At 64.4% G+C, this 17,291-nt stretch overlaps 11 non-coding genes across 11 annotated transcripts; all 11 read left to right on the forward strand.

Annotated features, from left to right (window-relative positions):
• The first annotated feature begins 28 nt into the window (after positions 1-28).
• LOC147002198 (5S ribosomal RNA) lies at positions 29-147 on the forward strand. The gene has a single exon (XR_015048856.1). It is a non-coding gene; the product is annotated as a 5S ribosomal RNA (ribosomal RNA).
• Positions 148-1,708: 1,561 nt separating this feature from the next.
• Positions 1,709-1,827, forward strand: LOC147002199 (5S ribosomal RNA). Its single transcript, XR_015048857.1, has one exon. It is a non-coding gene; the product is annotated as a 5S ribosomal RNA (ribosomal RNA).
• Positions 1,828-3,378: 1,551 nt separating this feature from the next.
• LOC147002200 (5S ribosomal RNA) lies at positions 3,379-3,497 on the forward strand. The gene has a single exon (XR_015048858.1). It is a non-coding gene; the product is annotated as a 5S ribosomal RNA (ribosomal RNA).
• Positions 3,498-5,070: 1,573 nt separating this feature from the next.
• Positions 5,071-5,189, forward strand: LOC147002201 (5S ribosomal RNA). Its single transcript, XR_015048860.1, has one exon. It is a non-coding gene; the product is annotated as a 5S ribosomal RNA (ribosomal RNA).
• A 1,555-nt stretch (positions 5,190-6,744) lies between these two features.
• On the forward strand, positions 6,745-6,863 carry LOC147002202 (5S ribosomal RNA). Its single transcript, XR_015048861.1, has one exon. It is a non-coding gene; the product is annotated as a 5S ribosomal RNA (ribosomal RNA).
• Positions 6,864-8,432: 1,569 nt separating this feature from the next.
• LOC147002203 (5S ribosomal RNA) lies at positions 8,433-8,551 on the forward strand. The gene has a single exon (XR_015048862.1). It is a non-coding gene; the product is annotated as a 5S ribosomal RNA (ribosomal RNA).
• Positions 8,552-10,106: 1,555 nt separating this feature from the next.
• On the forward strand, positions 10,107-10,225 carry LOC147002204 (5S ribosomal RNA). Its single transcript, XR_015048863.1, has one exon. It is a non-coding gene; the product is annotated as a 5S ribosomal RNA (ribosomal RNA).
• A 1,569-nt stretch (positions 10,226-11,794) lies between these two features.
• Positions 11,795-11,913, forward strand: LOC147002205 (5S ribosomal RNA). Its single transcript, XR_015048864.1, has one exon. It is a non-coding gene; the product is annotated as a 5S ribosomal RNA (ribosomal RNA).
• Positions 11,914-13,461: 1,548 nt separating this feature from the next.
• On the forward strand, positions 13,462-13,580 carry LOC147002206 (5S ribosomal RNA). The gene has a single exon (XR_015048893.1). It is a non-coding gene; the product is annotated as a 5S ribosomal RNA (ribosomal RNA).
• Positions 13,581-15,128: 1,548 nt separating this feature from the next.
• LOC147002207 (5S ribosomal RNA) lies at positions 15,129-15,247 on the forward strand. The gene has a single exon (XR_015048894.1). It is a non-coding gene; the product is annotated as a 5S ribosomal RNA (ribosomal RNA).
• A 1,569-nt stretch (positions 15,248-16,816) lies between these two features.
• LOC147002208 (5S ribosomal RNA) lies at positions 16,817-16,935 on the forward strand. The gene has a single exon (XR_015048865.1). It is a non-coding gene; the product is annotated as a 5S ribosomal RNA (ribosomal RNA).
• Positions 16,936-17,291: the final 356 nt, after the last annotated feature.

Below are 17,291 nucleotides of genomic sequence, written 5' to 3' on the forward strand. Positions count from 1 at the left end.
TTGGGGCTTGTGGGCGCCACCCGCCCTCGTCTATGGCCATACCACCCTGAACGCGCCCGATCTCGTCTGATCTCGGAAGCTAAGCAGGGTCGGGCCTGGTTAGTACTTGGATGGGAGACCGCCTGGGAATACCGGGTGCTGTAGGCTTTTTGGACTCCCCTCTGTCTCTCTCTCCCTTTTGGCCACGGACACGGCCGCCCGGCGACCCAGGCTCAGGCCAGGCCCATCCACACCCCACACCCCACACCCCCGAAGGAGCCCACCCTCGTCCTCTCACAGGAGGCTCCCGGAGCCCTAAGGCAGGGCACACCGTGCTGGCCACCCCAGCACCACCCTGCTGAGCTAGCTAGCTAGCTAGCAAGGGCACACGGGACACGGGACACCGGATGGGAGAGCCTCTCTCCATTTGCACCGAGCCCAGGCTGGCCTGAACACTCCACCCTCATCCAACACTGCACTTGCCTCCCACCTTGTGTGAGTGGTAGTGTGTTTGTGTGTGTGTCTGTGTGCGAGAGAGTTGTATGTGTTTTGCCCCTCCTGACTTCTGATAATTCACCTGGGTCCCAGTGTGTGGGTCTGTGTGTGTGTCTGTGTGTAAGCTGAGGACCGACCCTCCGTGCTTGCTTGCTCAATCAGCCAGTACACACGTGTGTGTGTGTGTGTGTGTGTGTGTGTGTGTGTGTGTTTGCCTGAGGGTAGGGGCAGGTGGGCCAGACTGCGAGTGTGTGAGTGGTGTGAGTGTGTGTTTCCCGTGCGTGGGCGTGTCTGCGTGTGTCTGTGTGCTGCCTGCTCCGTCTAGCCAGCCGGTCCTCCTTTTTTGTCCGGGTGCACAAGCCGCAGTGCCCTGACACGTGTCTGCTTCCGTGGGCCCATGGGTGGGTAGGGGGCACGTTTGTGTGCCTGTCCGGGTGTGGTGTGTGCTTGCGCTCTGGAGGCAGTGCACGGGCAGTGCAGTGCGTGCCTCTTGGGCTAGCCTGTGCCGCTGGGTGTGGCTGTGCGTGTCCCAGTGTCCCAGGTGGGCTGGGATGCCATCCATCCATCCATCCATCCATCCATCCATCCATCCATCCATCCACAGTGGGTTTACTTCCCTTGCGTGCCCGGGCTGAGGGGCCCAGTCCTGGGCACAGACAGGGACGGTGGGTGGGTAGGTGGGTGGACCAGTCGGCGAGGTGGGGCGGAACGTCCGAGGTCCAGGGTGGGTCAGGATTTGAGAAGCTGGGAGGGACCTCGGGTGGGTGGAAGGGGAAGTCCCGGGTGGGTGAGGGCGCTGTTGCACGAAGCCCGTGGAACCGTCCAGGAGGGGAGGGAGGGGAGAAGAAGCGAGGAGGGGAGATGTGTGTGCGGCCAAGGCTGGCACTCACTGGCTGGGCCAGTGGTGCCTCGAGGGCAGGCAGAGGGGGGCTGGTGGGGGCTCTGGGGGAGGTTGTGGGCAGCGTGAGGCAGGCAGCGGGAAGCGAGGAGGCACCGTGGGCTGGGGCGTGTCGTGTGGGTGGGGCTCGGGCCGGGCGTGTCGTGTCATGTCGTGTCGTGTCGGTGTGTGGTGTGTGTCTGTGGGCTGTGCGCTGGGCTCTGGTCTCAGGGCTCGTGTGAGCTCGTCGTCGTCGTGGGGCGTCGGGCGTCGGGCATCGGGCGTCGGGCGGGCGAGTGAGCGAAGGAGCGAGCGTGCGCAGCAGGCTCTTGGGGCTTGTCGGCGCCACCCGCCCTCGTCTATGGCCATACCACCCTGAACGCGCCCGATCTCGTCTGATCTCGGAAGCTAAGCAGGGTCGGGCCTGGTTAGTACTTGGATGGGAGACCGCCTGGGAATACCGGGTGCTGTAGGCTTTTTGGACTCCCCTCTGTCTCTCTCTCCCTTTTGGCCACGGACACGGCCGCCCGGCGACCCAGGCTCAGGCCAGGCCCATCCACACCCCACACCCCACACCCCCGAAGGAGCCCACCCTCGTCCTCTCACAGGAGGCTCCCGGAGCCCTAAGGCAGGGCACACCGTGCTGGCCACCCCAGCACCACCCTGCTGAGCTAGCTAGCTAGCTAGCAAGGGCACACGGGACACGGGACACCGGATGGGAGAGCCTCTCTCCATTTGCACCGAGCCCAGGCTGGCCTGAACACTCCACCCTCATCCAACACTGCACTTGCCTCCCACCTTGTGTGAGTGGTAGTGTGTTTGTGTGTGTGTCTGTGTGCGAGAGAGTTGTATGTGTTTTGCCCCTCCTGACTTCTGATAATTCACCTGGGTCCCAGTGTGTGGGTCTGTGTGTGTGTCTGTGTGTAAGCTGAGGACCGACCCTCCGTGCTTGCTTGCTCAATCAGCCAGTACACACGTGTGTGTGTGTGTGTGTGTGTGTTTGCCTGAGGGTAGGGGCAGGTGGGCCAGACTGCGAGTGTGTGAGTGGTGTGAGTGTGTGTTTCCCGTGCGTGGGCGTGTCTGCGTGTGTCTGTGTGCTGCCTGCTCCGTCTAGCCAGCCGGTCCTCCTTTTTTGTCCGGGTGCACAAGCCGCAGTGCCCTGACACGTGTCTGCTTCCATGGGCCCATGGGTGGGTAGGGGGCACGTTTGTGTGCCTGTCCGGGTGTGGTGTGTGCTTGCGCTCTGGAGGCAGTGCACGGGCAGTGCAGTGCGTGCCTCTTGGGCTAGCCTGTGCCGCTGGGTGTGGCTGTGCGTGTCCCAGTGTCCCAGGTGGGCTGGGATGTCATCCATCCATCCATCCATCCATCCATCCATCCATCCATCCATCCATCCACAGTGGGTTTACTTCCCTTGCGTGCCCGGGCTGAGGGGCCCATTCCTGGGCACAGACAGGGACGGTGGGTGGGTAGGTGGGTGGACCAGTCGGCGAGGTGGGGCGGAACGTCCGAGGTCCAGGGTGGGTCAGGATTTGAGAAGCTGGGAGGGACCTCGGGTGGGTGGAAGGGGAAGTCCCGGGTGGGTGAGGGCGCTGTTGCACGAAGCCCGTGGAACCGTCCAGGAGGGGAGGGAGGGGAGAAGAAGCGAGGAGGGGAGATGTGTGTGCGGCCAAGGCTGGCACTCACTGGCTGGGCCAGTGGTGCCTCGAGGGCAGGCAGAGTGGGGCTGGTGGGGGCTCTGGGGGAGGTTGTGGGCAGCGTGAGGCAGGCAGCGGGAAGCGAGGAGGCACCGTGGGCTGGGGCGTGTCGTGTGGGTGGGGCTCGGGCCGGGCGTGTCGTGTGGTGTCATGTCGTGTCGGTGTGTGGTGTGTGTCTGTGGGCTGTGCGCTGGGCTCTGGTCTCAGGGCTCGTGTGAGCTCGTCGTCTTCGTGGGGCGTCGGGCGTCGGGCATCGGGCGTCGGGCGGGCAAGTGAGCGAAGGAGCGAGCGTGCGCAGCAGGCTCTTGGGGCTTGTGGGCGCCACCCGCCCTCGTCTATGGCCATACCACCCTGAACGCGCCCGATCTCGTCTGATCTCGGAAGCTAAGCAGGGTCGGGCCTGGTTAGTACTTGGATGGGAGACCGCCTGGGAATACCGGGTGCTGTAGGCTTTTTGGACTCCCCTCTGTCTCTCTCTCCCTTTTGGCCACGGACACGGCCGCCCGGCGACCCAGGCTCAGGCCAGGCCCATCCACACCCCACACCCCACACCCCCGAAGGAGCCCACCCTCGTCCTCTCACAGGAGGCTCCCGGAGCCCTAAGGCAGGGCACACCGTGCTGGCCACCCCAGCACCACCCTGCTGAGCTAGCTAGCTAGCTAGCAAGGGCACACGGGACACGGGACACCGGATGGGAGAGCCTCTCTCCATTTGCACCGAGCCCAGGCTGGCCTGAACACTCCACCCTCATCCAACACTGCACTTGCCTCCCACCTTGTGTGAGTGGTAGTGTGTTTGTGTGTGTGTCTGTGTGCGAGAGAGTTGTATGTGTTTTGCCCCTCCTGACTTCTGATAATTCACCTGGGTCCCAGTGTGTGGGTCTGTGTGTGTGTCTGTGTGTAAGCTGAGGACCGACCCTCCGTGCTTGCTTGCTCAATCAGCCAGTACACACGTGTGTGTGTGTGTGTGTGTGTGTGTGTGTGTGTGTGTGTGTGTTTGCCTGAGGGTAGGGGCAGGTGGGCCAGACTGCGAGTGTGTGAGTGGTGTGAGTGTGTGTTTCCCGTGCGTGGGCGTGTCTGCGTGTGTCTGTGTGCTGCCTGCTCCGTCTAGCCAGCCGGTCCTCCTTTTTTGTCCGGGTGCACAAGCCGCAGTGCCCTGACACGTGTCTGCTTCCGTGGGCCCATGGGTGGGTAGGGGGCACGTTTGTGTGCCTGTCCGGGTGTGGTGTGTGCTTGCGCTCTGGAGGCAGTGCACGGGCAGTGCAGTGCGTGCCTCTTGGGCTAGCCTGTGCCGCTGGGTGTGGCTGTGCGTGTCCCAGTGTCCCAGGTGGGCTGGGATGCCATCCATCCATCCATCCATCCATCCATCCATCCATCCATCCATCCATCCATCCATCCACAGTGGGTTTACTTCCCTTGCGTGCCCGGGCTGAGGGGCCCAGTCCTGGGCACAGGGACGGTGGGTGGGTAGGTGGGTGGACCAGTCGGCGAGGTGGGGCGGAACGTCCGAGGTCCAGGGTGGGTCAGGATTTGAGAAGCTGGGAGGGACCTCGGGTGGGTGGAAGGGGAAGTCCCGGGTGGGTGAGGGCGCTGCTGCACGAAGCCCGTGGGACCGTCCAGGAGGGGAGGGAGGGGAGAAGAAGCGAGGAGGGGAGATGTGTGTGCGGCCAAGGCTGGCACTCACTGGCTGGGCCCGTGGTGCCTCGAGGGCAGGCAGAGGGGGGCTGGTGGGGGCTCTGGGGGAGGTTGTGGGCAGCGTGAGGCAGGCAGCGGGAAGCGAGGAGGCACCGTGGGCTGGGGCGTGTCGTGTGGGTGGGGCTCGGGCCGGGCGTGTCGTGTCATGTCGTGTCGTGTCGGTGTGTGGTGTGTGTCTGTGGGCTGTGCGCTGGGCTCTGGTCTCAGGGCTCGTGTGAGCTCGTCGTCGTCGTGGGGCGTCGGGCGTCGGGCATCGGGCGTCGGGCGGGCGAGTGAGCGAAGGAGCGAGCGCGAAGCAGGCTCTTGGGGCTTGTCGGCGCCACCCGCCCTCGTCTATGGCCATACCACCCTGAACGCGCCCGATCTCGTCTGATCTCGGAAGCTAAGCAGGGTCGGGCCTGGTTAGTACTTGGATGGGAGACCGCCTGGGAATACCGGGTGCTGTAGGCTTTTTGGACTCCCCTCTGTCTCTCTCTCCCTTTTGGCCACGGACACGGCCGCCCGGCGACCCAGGCTCAGGCCAGGCCCATCCACACCCCACACCCCACACCCCCGAAGGAGCCCACCCTCGTCCTCTCACAGGAGGCTCCCGGAGCCCTAAGGCAGGGCACACCGTGCTGGCCACCCCAGCACCACCCTGCTGAGCTAGCTAGCTAGCTAGCAAGGGCACACGGGACACGGGACACCGGATGGGAGAGCCTCTCTCCATTTGCACCGAGCCCAGGCTGGCCTGAACACTCCACCCTCATCCAACACTGCACTTGCCTCCCACCTTGTGTGAGTGGTAGTGTGTTTGTGTGTGTGTCTGTGTGCGAGAGAGTTGTATGTGTTTTGCCCCTCCTGACTTCTGATAATTCACCTGGGTCCCAGTGTGTGGGTCTGTGTGTGTGTCTGTGTGTAAGCTGAGGACCGACCCTCCGTGCTTGCTTGCTCAATCAGCCAGTACACACGTGTGTGTGTGTGTGTGTGTGTGTGTGTGTGTTTGCCTGAGGGTAGGGGCAGGTGGGCCAGACTGCGAGTGTGTGAGTGGTGTGAGTGTGTGTTTCCCGTGCGTGGGCGTGTCTGCGTGTGTCTGTGTGCTGCCTGCTCCGTCTAGCCAGCCGGTCCTCCTTTTTTGTCCGGGTGCACAAGCCGCAGTGCCCTGACACGTGTCTGCTTCCATGGGCCCATGGGTGGGTAGGGGGCACGTTTGTGTGCCTGTCCGGGTGTGGTGTGTGCTTGCGCTCTGGAGGCAGTGCACGGGCAGTGCAGTGCGTGCCTCTTGGGCTAGCCTGTGCCGCTGGGTGTGGCTGTGCGTGTCCCAGTGTCCCAGGTGGGCTGGGATGCCATCCATCCATCCATCCATCCATCCATCCATCCATCCATCCATCCACAGTGGGTTTACTTCCCTTGCGTGCCCGGGCTGAGGGGCCCAGTCCTGGGCACAGACAGGGACGGTGGGTGGGTAGGTGGGTGGACCAGTCGGCGAGGTGGGGCGGAACGTCCGAGGTCCAGGGTGGGTCAGGATTTGAGAAGCTGGGAGGGACCTCGGGTGGGTGGAAGGGGAAGTCCCGGGTGGGTGAGGGCGCTGTTGCACGAAGCCCGTGGAACCGTCCAGGAGGGGAGGGAGGGGAGAAGAAGCGAGGAGGGGAGATGTGTGTGCGGCCAAGGCTGGCACTCACTGGCTGGGCCAGTGGTGCCTCGAGGGCAGGCAGAGGGGGGCTGGTGGGGGCTCTGGGGGAGGTTGTGGGCAGCGTGAGGCAGGCAGCGGGAAGCGAGGAGGCACCGTGGGCTGGGGCGTGTCGTGTGGGTGGGGCTCGGGCCGGGCGTGTCGTGTCATGTCGTGTCGTGTCGGTGTGTGGTGTGTGTCTGTGGGCTGTGCGCTGGGCTCTGGTCTCAGGGCTCGTGTGAGCTCGTCGTCGTCGTGGGGCGTCGGGCGTCGGGCATCGGGCGTCGGGCGGGCGAGTGAGCGAAGGAGCGAGCTTGCGCAGCAGGCTCTTGGGGCTTGTCGGCGCCACCCGCCCTCGTCTATGGCCATACCACCCTGAACGCGCCCGATCTCGTCTGATCTCGGAAGCTAAGCAGGGTCGGGCCTGGTTAGTACTTGGATGGGAGACCGCCTGGGAATACCGGGTGCTGTAGGCTTTTTGGACTCCCCTCTGTCTCTCTCTCCCTTTTGGCCACGGACACGGCCGCCCGGCGACCCAGGCTCAGGCCAGGCCCATCCACACCCCACACCCCACACCCCCGAAGGAGCCCACCCTCGTCCTCTCACAGGAGGCTCCCGGAGCCCTAAGGCAGGGCACACCGTGCTGGCCACCCCAGCACCACCCTGCTGAGCTAGCTAGCTAGCTAGCAAGGGCACACGGGACACGGGACACCGGATGGGAGAGCCTCTCTCCATTTGCACCGAGCCCAGGCTGGCCTGAACACTCCACCCTCATCCAACACTGCACTTGCCTCCCACCTTGTGTGAGTGGTAGTGTGTTTGTGTGTGTGTCTGTGTGCGAGAGAGTTGTATGTGTTTTGCCCCTCCTGACTTCTGATAATTCACCTGGGTCCCAGTGTGTGGGTCTGTGTGTGTGTCTGTGTGTAAGCTGAGGACCGACCCTCCGTGCTTGCTTGCTCAATCAGCCAGTACACACGTGTGTGTGTGTGTGTGTGTGTGTGTGTGTGTGTGTGTGTGTGTTTGCCTGAGGGTAGGGGCAGGTGGGCCAGACTGCGAGTGTGTGAGTGGTGTGAGTGTGTGTTTCCCGTGCGTGGGCGTGTCTGCGTGTGTCTGTGTGCTGCCTGCTCCGTCTAGCCAGCCGGTCCTCCTTTTTTGTCCGGGTGCACAAGCCGCAGTGCCCTGACACGTGTCTGCTTCCGTGGGCCCATGGGTGGGTAGGGGGCACGTTTGTGTGCCTGTCCGGGTGTGGTGTGTGCTTGCGCTCTGGAGGCAGTGCACGGGCAGTGCAGTGCGTGCCTCTTGGGCTAGCCTGTGCCGCTGGGTGTGGCTGTGCGTGTCCCAGTGTCCCAGGTGGGCTGGGATGCCATCCATCCATCCATCCATCCATCCATCCATCCATCCATCCATCCATCCATCCACAGTGGGTTTACTTCCCTTGCGTGCCCGGGCTGAGGGGCCCAGTCCTGGGCACAGGGACGGTGGGTGGGTAGGTGGGTGGACCAGTCGGCGAGGTGGGGCGGAACGTCCGAGGTCCAGGGTGGGTCAGGATTTGAGAAGCTGGGAGGGACCTCGGGTGGGTGGAAGGGGAAGTCCCGGGTGGGTGAGGGCGCTGCTGCACGAAGCCCGTGGGACCGTCCAGGAGGGGAGGGAGGGGAGAAGAAGCGAGGAGGGGAGATGTGTGTGCGGCCAAGGCTGGCACTCACTGGCTGGGCCCGTGGTGCCTCGAGGGCAGGCAGAGGGGGGCTGGTGGGGGCTCTGGGGGAGGTTGTGGGCAGCGTGAGGCAGGCAGCGGGAAGCGAGGAGGCACCGTGGGCTGGGGCGTGTCGTGTGGGTGGGGCTCGGGCCGGGCGTGTCGTGTCATGTCGTGTCGTGTCGGTGTGTGGTGTGTGTCTGTGGGCTGTGCGCTGGGCTCTGGTCTCAGGGCTCGTGTGAGCTCGTCGTCGTCGTGGGGCGTCGGGCGTCGGGCATCGGGCGTCGGGCGGGCGAGTGAGCGAAGGAGCGAGCGCGAAGCAGGCTCTTGGGGCTTGTCGGCGCCACCCGCCCTCGTCTATGGCCATACCACCCTGAACGCGCCCGATCTCGTCTGATCTCGGAAGCTAAGCAGGGTCGGGCCTGGTTAGTACTTGGATGGGAGACCGCCTGGGAATACCGGGTGCTGTAGGCTTTTTGGACTCCCCTCTGTCTCTCTCTCCCTTTTGGCCACGGACACGGCCGCCCGGCGACCCAGGCTCAGGCCAGGCCCATCCACACCCCACACCCCACACCCCCGAAGGAGCCCACCCTCGTCCTCTCACAGGAGGCTCCCGGAGCCCTAAGGCAGGGCACACCGTGCTGGCCACCCCAGCACCACCCTGCTGAGCTAGCTAGCTAGCTAGCAAGGGCACACGGGACACGGGACACCGGATGGGAGAGCCTCTCTCCATTTGCACCGAGCCCAGGCTGGCCTGAACACTCCACCCTCATCCAACACTGCACTTGCCTCCCACCTTGTGTGAGTGGTAGTGTGTTTGTGTGTGTGTCTGTGTGCGAGAGAGTTGTATGTGTTTTGCCCCTCCTGACTTCTGATAATTCACCTGGGTCCCAGTGTGTGGGTCTGTGTGTGTGTCTGTGTGTAAGCTGAGGACCGACCCTCCGTGCTTGCTTGCTCAATCAGCCAGTACACACGTGTGTGTGTGTGTGTGTGTGTGTGTGTGTGTTTGCCTGAGGGTAGGGGCAGGTGGGCCAGACTGCGAGTGTGTGAGTGGTGTGAGTGTGTGTTTCCCGTGCGTGGGCGTGTCTGCGTGTGTCTGTGTGCTGCCTGCTCCGTCTAGCCAGCCGGTCCTCCTTTTTTGTCCGGGTGCACAAGCCGCAGTGCCCTGACACGTGTCTGCTTCCATGGGCCCATGGGTGGGTAGGGGGCACGTTTGTGTGCCTGTCCGGGTGTGGTGTGTGCTTGCGCTCTGGAGGCAGTGCACGGGCAGTGCAGTGCGTGCCTCTTGGGCTAGCCTGTGCCGCTGGGTGTGGCTGTGCGTGTCCCAGTGTCCCAGGTGGGCTGGGATGCCATCCATCCATCCATCCATCCATCCATCCATCCATCCATCCATCCACAGTGGGTTTACTTCCCTTGCGTGCCCGGGCTGAGGGGCCCAGTCCTGGGCACAGACAGGGACGGTGGGTGGGTAGGTGGGTGGACCAGTCGGCGAGGTGGGGCGGAACGTCCGAGGTCCAGGGTGGGTCAGGATTTGAGAAGCTGGGAGGGACCTCGGGTGGGTGGAAGGGGAAGTCCCGGGTGGGTGAGGGCGCTGTTGCACGAAGCCCGTGGAACCGTCCAGGAGGGGAGGGAGGGGAGAAGAAGCGAGGAGGGGAGATGTGTGTGCGGCCAAGGCTGGCACTCACTGGCTGGGCCAGTGGTGCCTCGAGGGCAGGCAGAGGGGGGCTGGTGGGGGCTCTGGGGGAGGTTGTGGGCAGCGTGAGGCAGGCAGCGGGAAGCGAGGAGGCACCGTGGGCTGGGGCGTGTCGTGTGGGTGGGGCTCGGGCCGGGCGTGTCGTGTCATGTCGTGTCGTGTCGGTGTGTGGTGTGTGTCTGTGGGCTGTGCGCTGGGCTCTGGTCTCAGGGCTCGTGTGAGCTCGTCGTCGTCGTGGGGCGTCGGGCGTCGGGCATCGGGCGTCGGGCGGGCGAGTGAGCGAAGGAGCGAGCTTGCGCAGCAGGCTCTTGGGGCTTGTCGGCGCCACCCGCCCTCGTCTATGGCCATACCACCCTGAACGCGCCCGATCTCGTCTGATCTCGGAAGCTAAGCAGGGTCGGGCCTGGTTAGTACTTGGATGGGAGACCGCCTGGGAATACCGGGTGCTGTAGGCTTTTTGGACTCCCCTCTGTCTCTCTCTCCCTTTTGGCCACGGACACGGCCGCCCGGCGACCCAGGCTCAGGCCAGGCCCATCCACACCCCACACCCCACACCCCCGAAGGAGCCCACCCTCGTCCTCTCACAGGAGGCTCCCGGAGCCCTAAGGCAGGGCACACCGTGCTGGCCACCCCAGCACCACCCTGCTGAGCTAGCTAGCTAGCTAGCAAGGGCACACGGGACACGGGACACCGGATGGGAGAGCCTCTCTCCATTTGCACCGAGCCCAGGCTGGCCTGAACACTCCACCCTCATCCAACACTGCACTTGCCTCCCACCTTGTGTGAGTGGTAGTGTGTTTGTGTGTGTGTCTGTGTGCGAGAGAGTTGTATGTGTTTTGCCCCTCCTGACTTCTGATAATTCACCTGGGTCCCAGTGTGTGGGTCTGTGTGTGTGTCTGTGTGTAAGCTGAGGACCGACCCTCCGTGCTTGCTTGCTCAATCAGCCAGTACACACGTGTGTGTGTGTGTGTGTGTGTGTGTGTGTGTGTGTGTGTGTGTTTGCCTGAGGGTAGGGGCAGGTGGGCCAGACTGCGAGTGTGTGAGTGGTGTGAGTGTGTGTTTCCCGTGCGTGGGCGTGTCTGCGTGTGTCTGTGTGCTGCCTGCTCCGTCTAGCCAGCCGGTCCTCCTTTTTTGTCCGGGTGCACAAGCCGCAGTGCCCTGACACGTGTCTGCTTCCGTGGGCCCATGGGTGGGTAGGGGGCACGTTTGTGTGCCTGTCCGGGTGTGGTGTGTGCTTGCGCTCTGGAGGCAGTGCACGGGCAGTGCAGTGCGTGCCTCTTGGGCTAGCCTGTGCCGCTGGGTGTGGCTGTGCGTGTCCCAGTGTCCCAGGTGGGCTGGGATGCCATCCATCCATCCATCCATCCATCCATCCATCCATCCATCCATCCATCCATCCACAGTGGGTTTACTTCCCTTGCGTGCCCGGGCTGAGGGGCCCAGTCCTGGGCACAGGGACGGTGGGTGGGTAGGTGGGTGGACCAGTCGGCGAGGTGGGGCGGAACGTCCGAGGTCCAGGGTGGGTCAGGATTTGAGAAGCTGGGAGGGACCTCGGGTGGGTGGAAGGGGAAGTCCCGGGTGGGTGAGGGCGCTGCTGCACGAAGCCCGTGGGACCGTCCAGGAGGGGAGGGAGGGGAGAAGAAGCGAGGAGGGGAGATGTGTGTGCGGCCAAGGCTGGCACTCACTGGCTGGGCCCGTGGTGCCTCGAGGGCAGGCAGAGGGGGGCTGGTGGGGGCTCTGGGGGAGGTTGTGGGCAGCGTGAGGCAGGCAGCGGGAAGCGAGGAGGCACCGTGGGCTGGGGCGTGTCGTGTGGGTGGGGCTCGGGCCGGGCGTGTCGTGTCATGTCGTGTCGTGTCGGTGTGTGGTGTGTGTCTGTGGGCTGTGCGCTGGGCTCTGGTCTCAGGGCTCGTGTGAGCTCGTCGTCGTCGTGGGGCGTCGGGCGTCGGGCATCGGGCGTCGGGCGGGCGAGTGAGCGAAGGAGCGAGCGCGAAGCAGGCTCTTGGGGCTTGTCGGCGCCACCCGCCCTCGTCTATGGCCATACCACCCTGAACGCGCCCGATCTCGTCTGATCTCGGAAGCTAAGCAGGGTCGGGCCTGGTTAGTACTTGGATGGGAGACCGCCTGGGAATACCGGGTGCTGTAGGCTTTTTGGACTCCCCTCTGTCTCTCTCTCCCTTTTGGCCACGGACACGGCCGCCCGGCGACCCAGGCTCAGGCCAGGCCCATCCACACCCCACACCCCACACCCCCGAAGGAGCCCACCCTCGTCCTCTCACAGGAGGCTCCCGGAGCCCTAAGGCAGGGCACACCGTGCTGGCCACCCCAGCACCACCCTGCTGAGCTAGCTAGCTAGCTAGCAAGGGCACACGGGACACGGGACACCGGATGGGAGAGCCTCTCTCCATTTGCACCGAGCCCAGGCTGGCCTGAACACTCCACCCTCATCCAACACTGCACTTGCCTCCCACCTTGTGTGAGTGGTAGTGTGTTTGTGTGTGTGTCTGTGTGCGAGAGAGTTGTATGTGTTTTGCCCCTCCTGACTTCTGATAATTCACCTGGGTCCCAGTGTGTGGGTCTGTGTGTGTGTCTGTGTGTAAGCTGAGGACCGACCCTCCGTGCTTGCTTGCTCAATCAGCCAGTACACACGTGTGTGTGTGTGTGTGTGTGTGTGTGTGTGTTTGCCTGAGGGTAGGGGCAGGTGGGCCAGACTGCGAGTGTGTGAGTGGTGTGAGTGTGTGTTTCCCGTGCGTGGGCGTGTCTGCGTGTGTCTGTGTGCTGCCTGCTCCGTCTAGCCAGCCGGTCCTCCTTTTTTGTCCGGGTGCACAAGCCGCAGTGCCCTGACACGTGTCTGCTTCCATGGGCCCATGGGTGGGTAGGGGGCACGTTTGTGTGCCTGTCCGGGTGTGGTGTGTGCTTGCGCTCTGGAGGCAGTGCACGGGCAGTGCAGTGCGTGCCTCTTGGGCTAGCCTGTGCCGCTGGGTGTGGCTGTGCGTGTCCCAGTGTCCCAGGTGGGCTGGGATGCCATCCATCCATCCATCCATCCATCCATCCATCCATCCATCCATCCACAGTGGGTTTACTTCCCTTGCGTGCCCGGGCTGAGGGGCCCAGTCCTGGGCACAGACAGGGACGGTGGGTGGGTAGGTGGGTGGACCAGTCGGCGAGGTGGGGCGGAACGTCCGAGGTCCAGGGTGGGTCAGGATTTGAGAAGCTGGGAGGGACCTCGGGTGGGTGGAAGGGGAAGTCCCGGGTGGGTGAGGGCGCTGTTGCACGAAGCCCGTGGAACCGTCCAGGAGGGGAGGGAGGGGAGAAGAAGCGAGGAGGGGAGATGTGTGTGCGGCCAAGGCTGGCACTCACTGGCTGGGCCAGTGGTGCCTCGAGGGCAGGCAGAGGGGGGCTGGTGGGGGCTCTGGGGGAGGTTGTGGGCAGCGTGAGGCAGGCAGCGGGAAGCGAGGAGGCACCGTGGGCTGGGGCGTGTCGTGTGGGTGGGGCTCGGGCCGGGCGTGTCGTGTCATGTCGTGTCGTGTCGGTGTGTGGTGTGTGTCTGTGGGCTGTGCGCTGGGCTCTGGTCTCAGGGCTCGTGTGAGCTCGTCGTCGTCGTGGGGCGTCGGGCATCGGGCGTCGGGCGGGCGAGTGAGCGAAGGAGCGAGCGCGCGCAGCAGGCTCTTGGGGCTTGTCGGCGCCACCCGCCCTCGTCTACGGCCATACCACCCTGAACGCGCCCGATCTCGTCTGATCTCGGAAGCTAAGCAGGGTCGGGCCTGGTTAGTACTTGGATGGGAGACCGCCTGGGAATACCGGGTGCTGTAGGCTTTTTGGACTCCCCTCTGTCTCTCTCTCCCTTTTGGCCACGGACACGGCCGCCCGGCGACCCAGGCTCAGGCCAGGCCCATCCACACCCCACACCCCACACCCCCGAAGGAGCCCACCCTCGTCCTCTCACAGGAGGCTCCCGGAGCCCTAAGGCAGGGCACACCGTGCTGGCCACCCCAGCACCACCCTGCTGAGCTAGCTAGCTAGCTAGCAAGGGCACACGGGACACGGGACACCGGATGGGAGAGCCTCTCTCCATTTGCACCGAGCCCAGGCTGGCCTGAACACTCCACCCTCATCCAACACTGCACTTGCCTCCCACCTTGTGTGAGTGGTAGTGTGTTTGTGTGTGTGTCTGTGTGCGAGAGAGTTGTATGTGTTTTGCCCCTCCTGACTTCTGATAATTCACCTGGGTCCCAGTGTGTGGGTCTGTGTGTGTGTCTGTGTGTAAGCTGAGGACCGACCCTCCGTGCTTGCTTGCTCAATCAGCCAGTACACACGTGTGTGTGTGTGTGTGTGTGTGTGTGTGTGTTTGCCTGAGGGTAGGGGCAGGTGGGCCAGACTGCGAGTGTGTGAGTGGTGTGAGTGTGTGTTTCCCGTGCGTGGGCGTGTCTGCGTGTGTCTGTGTGCTGCCTGCTCCGTCTAGCCAGCCGGTCCTCCTTTTTTGTCCGGGTGCACAAGCCGCAGTGCCCTGACACGTGTCTGCTTCCATGGGCCCATGGGTGGGTAGGGGGCACGTTTGTGTGCCTGTCCGGGTGTGGTGTGTGCTTGCGCTCTGGAGGCAGTGCACGGGCAGTGCAGTGCGTGCCTCTTGGGCTAGCCTGTGCCGCTGGGTGTGGCTGTGCGTGTCCCAGTGTCCCAGGTGGGCTGGGATGCCATCCATCCATCCATCCATCCATCCATCCATCCATCCATCCATCCACAGTGGGTTTACTTCCCTTGCGTGCCCGGGCTGAGGGGCCCAGTCCTGGGCACAGACAGGGACGGTGGGTGGGTAGGTGGGTGGACCAGTCGGCGAGGTGGGGCGGAACGTCCGAGGTCCAGGGTGGGTCAGGATTTGAGAAGCTGGGAGGGACCTCGGGTGGGTGGAAGGGGAAGTCCCGGGTGGGTGAGGGCGCTGTTGCACGAAGCCCGTGGAACCGTCCAGGAGGGGAGGGAGGGGAGAAGAAGCGAGGAGGGGAGATGTGTGTGCGGCCAAGGCTGGCACTCACTGGCTGGGCCAGTGGTGCCTCGAGGGCAGGCAGAGGGGGGCTGGTGGGGGCTCTGGGGGAGGTTGTGGGCAGCGTGAGGCAGGCAGCGGGAAGCGAGGAGGCACCGTGGGCTGGGGCGTGTCGTGTGGGTGGGGCTCGGGCCGGGCGTGTCGTGTCATGTCGTGTCGTGTCGGTGTGTGGTGTGTGTCTGTGGGCTGTGCGCTGGGCTCTGGTCTCAGGGCTCGTGTGAGCTCGTCGTCGTCGTGGGGCGTCGGGCATCGGGCGTCGGGCGGGCGAGTGAGCGAAGGAGCGAGCGCGCGCAGCAGGCTCTTGGGGCTTGTCGGCGCCACCCGCCCTCGTCTACGGCCATACCACCCTGAACGCGCCCGATCTCGTCTGATCTCGGAAGCTAAGCAGGGTCGGGCCTGGTTAGTACTTGGATGGGAGACCGCCTGGGAATACCGGGTGCTGTAGGCTTTTTGGACTCCCCTCTGTCTCTCTCTCCCTTTTGGCCACGGACACGGCCGCCCGGCGACCCAGGCTCAGGCCAGGCCCATCCACACCCCACACCCCACACCCCCGAAGGAGCCCACCCTCGTCCTCTCACAGGAGGCTCCCGGAGCCCTAAGGCAGGGCACACCGTGCTGGCCACCCCAGCACCACCCTGCTGAGCTAGCTAGCTAGCTAGCAAGGGCACACGGGACACGGGACACCGGATGGGAGAGCCTCTCTCCATTTGCACCGAGCCCAGGCTGGCCTGAACACTCCACCCTCATCCAACACTGCACTTGCCTCCCACCTTGTGTGAGTGGTAGTGTGTTTGTGTGTGTGTCTGTGTGCGAGAGAGTTGTATGTGTTTTGCCCCTCCTGACTTCTGATAATTCACCTGGGTCCCAGTGTGTGGGTCTGTGTGTGTGTCTGTGTGTAAGCTGAGGACCGACCCTCCGTGCTTGCTTGCTCAATCAGCCAGTACACACGTGTGTGTGTGTGTGTGTGTGTGTGTGTGTGTGTGTGTGTGTGTTTGCCTGAGGGTAGGGGCAGGTGGGCCAGACTGCGAGTGTGTGAGTGGTGTGAGTGTGTGTTTCCCGTGCGTGGGCGTGTCTGCGTGTGTCTGTGTGCTGCCTGCTCCGTCTAGCCAGCCGGTCCTCCTTTTTTGTCCGGGTGCACAAGCCGCAGTGCCCTGACACGTGTCTGCTTCCGTGGGCCCATGGGTGGGTAGGGGGCACGTTTGTGTGCCTGTCCGGGTGTGGTGTGTGCTTGCGCTCTGGAGGCAGTGCACGGGCAGTGCAGTGCGTGCCTCTTGGGCTAGCCTGTGCCGCTGGGTGTGGCTGTGCGTGTCCCAGTGTCCCAGGTGGGCTGGGATGCCATCCATCCATCCATCCATCCATCCATCCATCCATCCATCCATCCATCCATCCACAGTGGGTTTACTTCCCTTGCGTGCCCGGGCTGAGGGGCCCAGTCCTGGGCACAGGGACGGTGGGTGGGTAGGTGGGTGGACCAGTCGGCGAGGTGGGGCGGAACGTCCGAGGTCCAGGGTGGGTCAGGATTTGAGAAGCTGGGAGGGACCTCGGGTGGGTGGAAGGGGAAGTCCCGGGTGGGTGAGGGCGCTGCTGCACGAAGCCCGTGGGACCGTCCAGGAGGGGAGGGAGGGGAGAAGAAGCGAGGAGGGGAGATGTGTGTGCGGCCAAGGCTGGCACTCACTGGCTGGGCCCGTGGTGCCTCGAGGGCAGGCAGAGGGGGGCTGGTGGGGGCTCTGGGGGAGGTTGTGGGCAGCGTGAGGCAGGCAGCGGGAAGCGAGGAGGCACCGTGGGCTGGGGCGTGTCGTGTGGGTGGGGCTCGGGCCGGGCGTGTCGTGTCATGTCGTGTCGTGTCGGTGTGTGGTGTGTGTCTGTGGGCTGTGCGCTGGGCTCTGGTCTCAGGGCTCGTGTGAGCTCGTCGTCGTCGTGGGGCGTCGGGCGTCGGGCATCGGGCGTCGGGCGGGCGAGTGAGCGAAGGAGCGAGCGCGAAGCAGGCTCTTGGGGCTTGTCGGCGCCACCCGCCCTCGTCTATGGCCATACCACCCTGAACGCGCCCGATCTCGTCTGATCTCGGAAGCTAAGCAGGGTCGGGCCTGGTTAGTACTTGGATGGGAGACCGCCTGGGAATACCGGGTGCTGTAGGCTTTTTGGACTCCCCTCTGTCTCTCTCTCCCTTTTGGCCACGGACACGGCCGCCCGGCGACCCAGGCTCAGGCCAGGCCCATCCACACCCCACACCCCACACCCCCGAAGGAGCCCACCCTCGTCCTCTCACAGGAGGCTCCCGGAGCCCTAAGGCAGGGCACACCGTGCTGGCCACCCCAGCACCACCCTGCTGAGCTAGCTAGCTAGCTAGCAAGGGCACACGGGACACGGGACACCGGATGGGAGAGCCTCTCTCCATTTGCACCGAGCCCAGGCTGGCCTGAACACTCCACCCTCATCCAACACTGCACTTGCCTCCCACCTTGTGTGAGTGGTAGTGTGTTTGTGTGTGTGTC

The sequence above is a fragment of the Mus caroli genome, unplaced genomic scaffold, assembly GCF_978045245.1.
Source record: "Mus caroli unplaced genomic scaffold, Mus_caroli_1 scaffold_10, whole genome shotgun sequence".
Taxonomy (NCBI): Eukaryota; Metazoa; Chordata; class Mammalia; order Rodentia; family Muridae; genus Mus; species Mus caroli.